This window comes from Musca autumnalis, unplaced genomic scaffold (assembly GCF_047663935.1).
Source record: "Musca autumnalis isolate F117 unplaced genomic scaffold, ASM4766393v1 scaffold_4, whole genome shotgun sequence".
Classification (NCBI taxonomy): Eukaryota; Metazoa; Arthropoda; class Insecta; order Diptera; family Muscidae; genus Musca; species Musca autumnalis.
This window is the reverse complement of record NW_027411977.1, coordinates 78,141,988-78,151,793: the sequence shown is the minus strand read 5'-3', so window position 1 is coordinate 78,151,793 and position 9,806 is coordinate 78,141,988. Positions and strand designations below refer to the sequence as shown.

Sequence of the window (9,806 nt, the reverse complement as noted above, 5' to 3'; positions counted from 1 at the left end):
AAACGTAGTCCCAATTTACATTAGGCGAGTTTACTTGCGGCAATTGTCAGTTTGTAGGTGAGAGAGGGTGCTGAGAGGCAAAGGGTTACCATATGCCTCACCTCTCTCTCCTACAAAATGACAATTGCCGCAAGTAAACTCGCCCAATGTAAATTGGGACGTACTTATGTACAGTTTGTCAAGTAATTGTTATCGAACCAAGAAAACTAACATTTTTCTGTATTAATTTATGAAAAAAATACTGATAATTGTGATAAAAATGCAAAAATTAGTCGGACGATTAATTTAAGACAAGACAAGATGTATAAATAAAAAATTAAAATTGTCATGATTTTCAAGTAATTATCGAAAATATGGGTTATTTTTAAACCTCCAACACATTCCGAAAACATTTATTTGACAACGTGCATTACATGTAGTTATTGGTTTTCGTTATTTTTGTTGGACTACGTGGGTTATTTTGTTCTTTTTTCATCCTGTCTTGTCTTATATATGTCGTCCAACTAATTTTTGCAAAAAACCCGACACTTTTATCACAATTATGAGTAATTTTTTTTCATAAATTAATACAGAAAAATGTCTGTTTTCTTGTTTCGAAAACAATTACTTGACAAACTGTTTGTATGTATGTCATACTAAATTGTTTTTGCTTTTTCCAATTTCATATTTCCCATTCACAAAAACTCAAAGTAACAAAAACAACAAAATGAATATACTCGTTCATTTCTTGTTGTTGTTTTTTTTTTGTGGTGTGCTCTTATCAGAGAACTAAACACACAATACGACAGCAACAAGAACATCATCATCGCAACATTAGTCATATCAACCGTCAACCATAGAAATTGTACAACAATAGGCAAGCACATTGTTATACATTTTGTTTGTTTGGAGATATTATTCATTTTTCCACATTTTAGGTTTTTGGAAAAAATTCTCATTCACTTTATAGTCTTCGACACTAATAACGTTCACTGTTGGCGTTGAAAAACTAAGACTATACTTCACAGGATCATTTCTGTAGTCAGTCTTCAATTACTTTCATTGCAAAATGAAAAATCACACACCCGCGATGAGGAGGTACATCGTTCTATCTGTAGCGTGAGGTTTTGAACTTTGCCATTCTTTTGGGATTTTTCGGAATTCTATTGGTGGCATTGTTTCTTCGATGATCGCTCGATTAAACGGATAGAACGAAATCTTATATTTAGTATCGTTGAGTCGTGGTGGACAGTCGCGTCGTCCATGTTTGCCGAATGTTGGAAATTTTATTAGATGTAGTTTTTGTATTTATTCAGAGCAGATTGTCGATTTTCTTAACTATTTACTTAATTTACTTAGTTGGCCCATTACAGAACATTTGTTCTATAGACCGAAATAAGAAAAGATCTCCATTCCTCTCTGTTTTTCGCTTGACTTTTTGGAATACCGCGCCTTTCCATTTCTTCATCCACTTGTTTGCTCCATCGAAGCTTAGGCCTGCCGATTCTGCGTGCACCGCCATGTGGCATGTATTCATACGCCTTTTTAGCGGGTTCATCATCGTTCATTCTCATGATATGGCCTAGCCAACGCAATCGTTGCATCTCGATACGTTTAACTATATTCATGTCTTTGTATAGCTTATATAGCTCGTGGTTCATACGACGTCGATATTCACCGTCAACGCAAATCGGCCCGTAGATCTTTCGAAGAATTTTCCTCTCAAACACACCAAGCACTGTCTTATCTGCTTGCGCAAGTACCCATGCTTCGGAGCCATACATTAGCACGGGTAGTATCAGCGTTTTGTATAGTGTTATTTTTGTTTGACGAGATGTGGCTTTGTTTTTAAATTGCTTACTTAGACCATAGTAGCATCTGTTGGCCAATACAATTCTTCTTCTTATTTCACAACTGATGTTGTTCGTTGTATTTATGGCAGTGCCGAGGTAGACGAAGTCTTTAACTACCTCAAAATTGTAGGTACCAACTTCCACAGTTGGTCCGAGCTCTATGGACGCTTTGCGCGTCGACACCATCAATTTTGTCTTTTCGCCGTTTACCGCCAGACCCACTTTCGCAGATTCTGCTTCGACCTTCCTAAAGGTATCAGTTACTTCCTTTACTGATCGTCCCATGATGTCTATGTCATCAGCATAAGCAAGTAAGATGTGGCTATTGGTGTAAATTGTGCCATTTCTTTTGACATTTGCATCTCGTATTACCTTTTCCAGCAAAATGTTGAATAGGTCACACGAAAGGCTGTCTCCTTGTCTGAAACCTCTTTTGGTACAAAATTCTTCGGAGAGGTTCTTTCCAATTTTAACTGAGGACCTAGTATCAGTTAAAGTCATCTTACAAAGCCGGATGAGCTTTGCGGGGATACCAAATTCAGACATTGCGTGGAATACCTTTGATCGGAGGGGACTGTCGAATGCTGCTTTATAATCGACAAAAAGGTGAAATATGTCGATCTGCATCTCTTGGGTCTTCTCTAGGATTTGCCGCAGGGTAAATATCTGGTCAATGGTGGACTTGCCAGGTCTAAAGCCACATTGGTATGGTCCAATTATTTCGTTGACCATTGGCTTTAGTCGTTCGCACAATATCCCTGACACTATCTTATGGCAATAGGGAGAAGACTTATGCCCCTATAGTTTGAGCATACAGTCTTATCTCCTTTCTTGTGGACGGGACATAGGATGCTCCGGTTCCAATCGTCGGGTACGCGTTCTTCCTGCCAGATGGTGCTAACTAGCTGATGCATACACCTTATCAGCGCGTCGCCTCCGGTTTTAAACAGCTCGGCTGGTAAGCCATCGGCTCCTGCTGCTTTATTATTCTTCAGCCGGTTGATTGCTGTTTTTACCTCATCTTGGCCGGGCGGTATACATTCTATACCATCTTCTGGGATAGGATCTGTGGTATCATCGTCTTCGCTACTATTGGATACCAGCAGATTGGAGAAATGTTCCTTCCATATCCTGAGCACGCTATCTGTATCTGTTACCAGATTACCTTGCTGGTCTCTACAGGAGGATGTGCCTGTACCAAAGCCATCTGTATGATGTTTCACTCTTTGGTAGAATTTTCGGACTTCATTCTGGCTCCTGTACATCTCGATTTTTTCACACTCCCGCTTTTCCATTTCTCTCTTTTTCTTGCGGAAAAGACGTTTCTCTTCTCTCCTTTTCTCCCGATATCTCTCTCGCGCGCTACGCGTTGCTACTGATTGTAAAGTAGCTCTATATGCCGAATTTTTCTCTTCGGTAGCAGCACGACACTCCTGCTCATACCATGAATTCCTTTGTGGAGGTCTGTGGAATCCAAGTATAAATTTTGCGGCTCTTTGCATGGAGTGGGCAATATGTTGCCATTGTGTTGTTATGTTGTCGGGACAAGGAGTGCTCGCGTTAAGCAATTGGGCTAGTTGAGTGGAATATGCTGTGGCTATCTGTTGTGTTTGCAGCCTAGCGATGTCCAACTTCCGCGTTGAGTCTGTTCGTGCTTTATTTGCAACGTTTAGACGGGTACGTACCTTTGCTGCAACAAGGTAGTGGTCCGAATCAATGTTTGCGCCTCGGAACGATCGTACATCCAACACGCTGGATGAATGTCTTCCATCTATTACAACATGATCAATTTGATTACTTGTTCTTTGATCTGGAGACAGCCAGGTGCCCTTATGAATATCGAGATGATTAAATCTGGTACTGCTAACTACCATGTTTTTTGCAGCTGCAAAGTCTATCAGCCTCATACCATTGTCAGATTTTTCACTGTAGAGACTGAATTTCCCGACTGTTGGGCCAAAGATATTCTTCTTTCCAATTTTGGCATTAAAATCGCCTAGAATGATTTTAATGTCATGGGCAGGGCAACGGTCATATGTTTCTTCTAAGCGCTCGTAAAATATATCTTTGGTCTGTTCGTCCTTTTCTTCAGTGGGAGCATGAGCGCAAATAAAGCTGATGTTGAAGAATTTAGCTTTTATTCGAATTGCAGCAAGTCTTTCATTCACTGGGGTGAAGCTGGATACAAGATGTTTTAGTCTCCGACTAACTACGAATCCGCAACCAAACTCATGCTTTACGACATGGCAGCTATAATACAGTGCGTCATCTTTAGGTGTTGTTGTGACGCCTTTCCCAATCCATCGTATTTCCTGTATGGCAGTAATATCGGCCTTGTACTTTTCAAGTACGTCTGCCAATGCGAAGACTGCACCTTCTCTATAAAGAGTGCGAACATTCCAGGTGCAGATTCGCAGATCATGGTCCTTAAAACGTTTGCGGGGTTCGTCAACTTTAGAGGGGTTTGTTTTTCTTGTCTTTCGTTTTTTCATAGTAGGATGTTTTTTCTAGGGGAGGGTTACTAACCCGACGCCCAAACCCAAGTTTTTAACGTTCTTATGGGTGAACGCGCGGCACATGTTAGCTCACTACCTTTAACGGGTGTTAAAGGCAGTTCCCCAGGTGACACCACGGGGAGGTCAGTGTCCACTTGAGATGAAAGAGGGACCAAGATAAATCCTGGGCTTTGCCATGTTAAAGCCGGTCAAGACCGTTGCTTGGTATCATTCATCCCCTACGTCACCCAATTTATTTAGTTATTTCTTACATTTTTATCTTGTAATTATTTTAATAACCAAATGTTTCTTTATATTTTTGCCAAGAATTGCAAAGTCCGCCACAAAACATTCGAATTTAATGGGCCGATTCCGTACAGCGAGGCGAGTCATGTCGCGTCGTCTATCGTCTCTGTGACAAAATTTAAAAAATGCACTACGTACAGCGATTTTTTGAACCAGCATTTCAAATTGCTGTCTTGTAGTAATTTGCACCATTATAAGTACTGAAACACCAAAAACGTATATAATATTAAGTAAATTCACTTAAAATAAATGAAAATGTTACTTACGATTCAATTTTTCGTTTTTTTTTTTTTTGTTTTTTGTCGCGACAATTACGGCGGCAAAATTTGACGGCGTCAGGCGAATATTGCCGTACGGAATCTAAAAATTGCATTTGGCAACGCGACACGACTCGCCTCGCTGTACGGAATCGGCCCATAAATCAGCTGGGGCCTAATTCTCGCATACGTGATCGAGTTATTTCGTTCGATATTTTTAGTATTTGGATTACGGCATCCGTTATCGAATACACTTTCTAGTGGAATCTTGCTAGTTTTTGCCCGCCACACATTTGCTGTCGAAATGATTATTTTTGTGGCATAAAACGAACTTTAATGGCTGATTTCGCAATAAAACTAAACAAAATCACATACTAATGACTTTTTTCAAAAAAATTGGTAAGAAAAGTTAAACAAAAAACTTTAAAAATATACAAAAAGGAGGGGTGTTTCTTAAAAATTAAAAATATGTAGCACGACAACTTGTTTGATTGTATTTTTTGTGTTTACCATTGGTCTGTTCCAGTACTGCAAGAATCTACTAATTGTTACTATTTTTGTCGATAACATAAAGGAAAAAATGTTATCGTAGTAAAAAATAGTAGCTTCTTGCAGGTTCTGGAACAAAGCACATATGTTTTCACTGTTCGATAACCGTATGTATCGATAACTTTTTTCAATAATTACGATCGTATAAGGAAATCTTAAAATTTCGAACGTTCGTAATTTGTCTTCGAACTAAAATTCACTCGATAACGGATGCCAGAATTAGGCACCAGATCAAACTTGCAAATTCTTACAAGGAACATTTTGCTTGAAAAAACTTGTAAGTTCTCAGTAACAAAAATTTCCAAAATTATCTTACAATTTTCTCTCAATTCGCTCTCTCTTACTTTACAAGTTTGTTACCGAACAGCATTTTGTAAAAGTTTGTAAAAACTTTTGAGTTATCGAACAGATATATATTATATGTATATATTATATGAGAGAAGTCTCCCTTGTCCCGTATGGGATGTTGTGGAACAATGTTTTTTTTTGTTTGTTTTATATATTATTTAATTTGCGCCTTCAAAGCCTATGGGTCAATAATGTAATAAAATTTTCTTCAGATTATTATATTATACTAGCAAAATGCCCGCTACTTCGTATGCGGAAAAGGAATAATATACAAATAAACAATATTTAATTTGGTGAACACTGAAAATTTTTATGAACTAATACCTATTTGAATTGATATTTAATTTCATTCAAAAGACCTCTACACTTTAACTGCGGCCTACATTTTAAATTCCAGTCCATGTTTTATTAGAACGATATGGGTATTTTGAACATTTGATCCACATTTTCCAACCGAATCTTGGAATTTGTGTTATCAAAATGTAGAAAACCTTTATTCAAAATATTTTGCCCTATATAACTGTTAATTTTTGAGACGTATTATTTTATGCCTTTTTATTCTCAGGGTGTAAAAACCTTCTTGTAAAACATTAGCCGCATATTTCTACCTTTTCTAATGAACTAACTATAACGTTCAGAATAGACATCAAAAATAAAAACAATTTTGTTGAAAAGGTAAGTTTGACTTTTTGATAGCAGAACATAATTAAGAAACCGAATTAGTGTTAACATAGAAACAATAGTACATTATTCAGTACAATTTTTAAAATCCAGGACCTTAGCTCAAATGTTACAGTTTTAGCTCTACTTGTTCACCCAATGCCAATGGTATTACATCTAGAAACCTCTCATACATTAAAAGGCGGATTTTAATAAACATTCTGATCCAATCTCAACAGTGATCCTCATAACAAATTTCATTTATCGATTCACTCAATACCAGTGCATCAATATTTAGTATTACTTAATACTTCTAGTACACTTATTGTAAGACCACCTCTAACAATGAACCTGACAAATAGTACATTTCGTATTTCTCAATAAATCAACCCGCCCTCAACCAAATTTCAGAAATTTGTGTGTATTCAAAAAATCCTTATCTAAACACCAACATAATACCTCATACAACAATTCGAAATTCCACGTATATCCGCGTAACACTAAACTGGTACCAAATTTAGTACTTATAACATTTATAAGTTTCAAAAATTACTTCATTTTATCCAAAACTATATTCCAACCGCGATTTAGTATTTTTCGTATACATAAGTACGAATTTCCAAAACTTCCTGTCTATCTCCACTCTAAACATCAAATGCTATACTAATACTGAATTTCACAATTTTAGCTCTACCCCTGTACACAATAGAAATTTGAACCAAATCCTGTGCCACTTAGTAATTTTCGTACACTTATTGCACATATATCCACATCCATATCTATTCATAAAACCATTAATACTTTTCGTATGAAAGTAAGAATTTCAATAACTATCTCCAACAGTAATTCCGAATTTCAGGATTCCACCTATATCCGTCCACCCAAATCTAAATTGTACCAAATTTAGTGTCATTTAGTACTTTCGTACTCATAAGTAAGAATTTCTTAAACCATCTCAAACCTACACTCCAACTGCAATCTTAATTTCAGATATCAGGACTCCAGCGCTATCCGTTCACCAAACTCCACATTGTACCAAATTTAGTACTTTTCGTACCCATAAGTATGAATTTTCAAAACTTCCTCAATCCTACACTTCAACAATAATCTCAATTCCAAATTTCAGGCTTCCAGATTCCAAATCCCCATTGTACCAAATTTAGTACTTTTCGTGCACATAAGTACGAATTTCCGAAACTACTTCAATCTTACATTCCAACAGTAATCTCAATTCCAAATGTCAGGTTTTCAGCTCTATCCGTTCACCCATATCGAAATTGTACAAAATTTAGTACCATTTAGTACTTTAGTAACATGAGTACGAATTTCTAAAACCTTTACCTTTCATAAAAACGACTTACCAACCCTGATTTCCGTACCAAATTTCAAGATTTTAGCTATAGACGTTCAAAATATACAATTGGTACTAAATTTTATAACTTTTTGTACACTTATAGGTTGAATTTCCAAAAACCCTTTGGTACATCTTTCTAACTCTCCATCAGTGACCCTCATTCCAAATTTCAGAATTCTAGCTCTTCCGGTCTGCCTAATACAAAGGGTACCATATTTAGGACCTTTTAGTACCCTTCCAGTTCGAATTTCCAAAAACCCAGCCTTATCTTACCCCTACACACCAACAGCAACCCACACTCAAAATTTCAAGCTTCTAGCTTCAGCCGTTTCGTCTGGGCGATGATCTGTCACTCACTTATCACTAAGCTCTTTTATATAATTATTTATTATTACTTCCTTTTATAAACACCACTTCCCAACCTTCATTTACAACCCAAATCCAAGTTTTACTAAATATAGTACTTTTCGTTCACATAATTTACGAATTTCCAAACCTATCTCAATTCTACACTCCAACAGTAATCTTAATTCCAAATTTCAGGTTTCGAACTTTATTATTTCACCCAAATCCAAGTTGTAGTAAATTTTGTACCATTAATAATTTTCGTACACATAATTACGAATTTCCAAAACTACCCCCATATCTCAATCCTATACTCCGTCAGTAATCTTAATTCCAAATTTCAGGTTTCCAGCTATTTCCTTTAACCCAAATCCAAGTTGTACTAAATATAGTACTTTTCGTTCACATAATTTACGAATTTCCAAACCTATCTCAATTCTACACTCCAACAGTAATCTTAATTCCAAATTTCAGGTGTCGAACTTTATCCGTTCACCCAAATCCAAGTTGTAGTAATTTTAGTACCATTTAGTACTTTTCGTACACATAAGTACGAATTCCCAAAACTACCCCCATATCTCAATCCTATACTCCGTTTGTAATCTTAATTCCAAATTTCAGGTTTCCAGCTCTATCTTTTCACCCAAATCCAAAATGTACCAAATTTAGTACCATTTAGTACTTCTCGTACACATAAGTACGAACTTCCAAAACCATTTCCTTATAATAACACCACTTCCCAAACTTGATTCCCATACCAAAGTCCAAGTTTTTAGCTAAATCCGTTCAAAATATACAATTGGTACTAAATTTAGTACTTTTCGTACCCTTCTAGGTCGAATTTCCAAAAACCCTTTGGTACATCTTTCTAACTCTCCATCAGTTACCCTCATTCCAAATTTCAGAATTCTAGCTCTTCCCGTTTGCCTAATACAAAGTATTTAGTACCTTTTAGTACTTTTCGTACCCTTTAGGGTGTCCAAAACCGAAACCGGTTAACCGGTTTTGAGTTACAAAACCGAAACCGGTTTTTGGCAAAAACGTCATTTTCGGTTAACCGAAAAAACCGGTTATTTGTGTCAGTTAACCGGTTTTAAAAAAATAATATTTTTAATATTAAATCAAAATTGTATTCTTGAAAGTAAATTAAACTTAACTAACACATGGAACGGTTCATGTTGTAAATGTCAGATACCTTTAAATTTGAAAAATATTTTGTGTAAAATGTATAGTTGTGCCAATCTAGTTCAACTGAAAGATCTATGAAACAACTGCGTATACGTAATATCACAAGGTAGTTTGAATGACGTTACTCATACGTTTTTGAATTAGTACTGTAAACTAAGAACTTGTCGAATTTAAGGTTGTAAAGGGTAACGATAACAAGTAAGAAAAGCGTTAAGTTCGGTCGGGCCGAACTTTTTATACCCTCCAAATTTCAGCCATTTCGGTGGATTAATGTGGCCACAACCTTCAAAATACCGAAATTCGGAAGGTACCGTTCTATGGGGGCTATATGATGGCGTGGACCTATACCTACAAATTTCTGGGGGAAAGTTTTATACGCCTAAAGAAGACCAAATACCAAATTTCAGCCATCTCGGTGTGAGGCTAAAACGTTCAAAATATCGAAAATCGGGAGATATTGTATTATGGGGGC

At 36.6% G+C, this 9,806-nt stretch overlaps 1 non-coding gene across 1 annotated transcript; it reads left to right on the top strand.

Moving 5' to 3' along the window:
• Positions 1 to 990: 990 nt before the first annotated feature.
• LOC141404422 (small nucleolar RNA U3) lies at positions 991 to 1,201 on the top strand. Its single transcript, XR_012413021.1, has one exon. It is a non-coding gene; the product is annotated as a small nucleolar RNA U3 (small nucleolar RNA).
• The last annotated feature ends 8,605 nt before the right edge of the window (positions 1,202 to 9,806 follow it).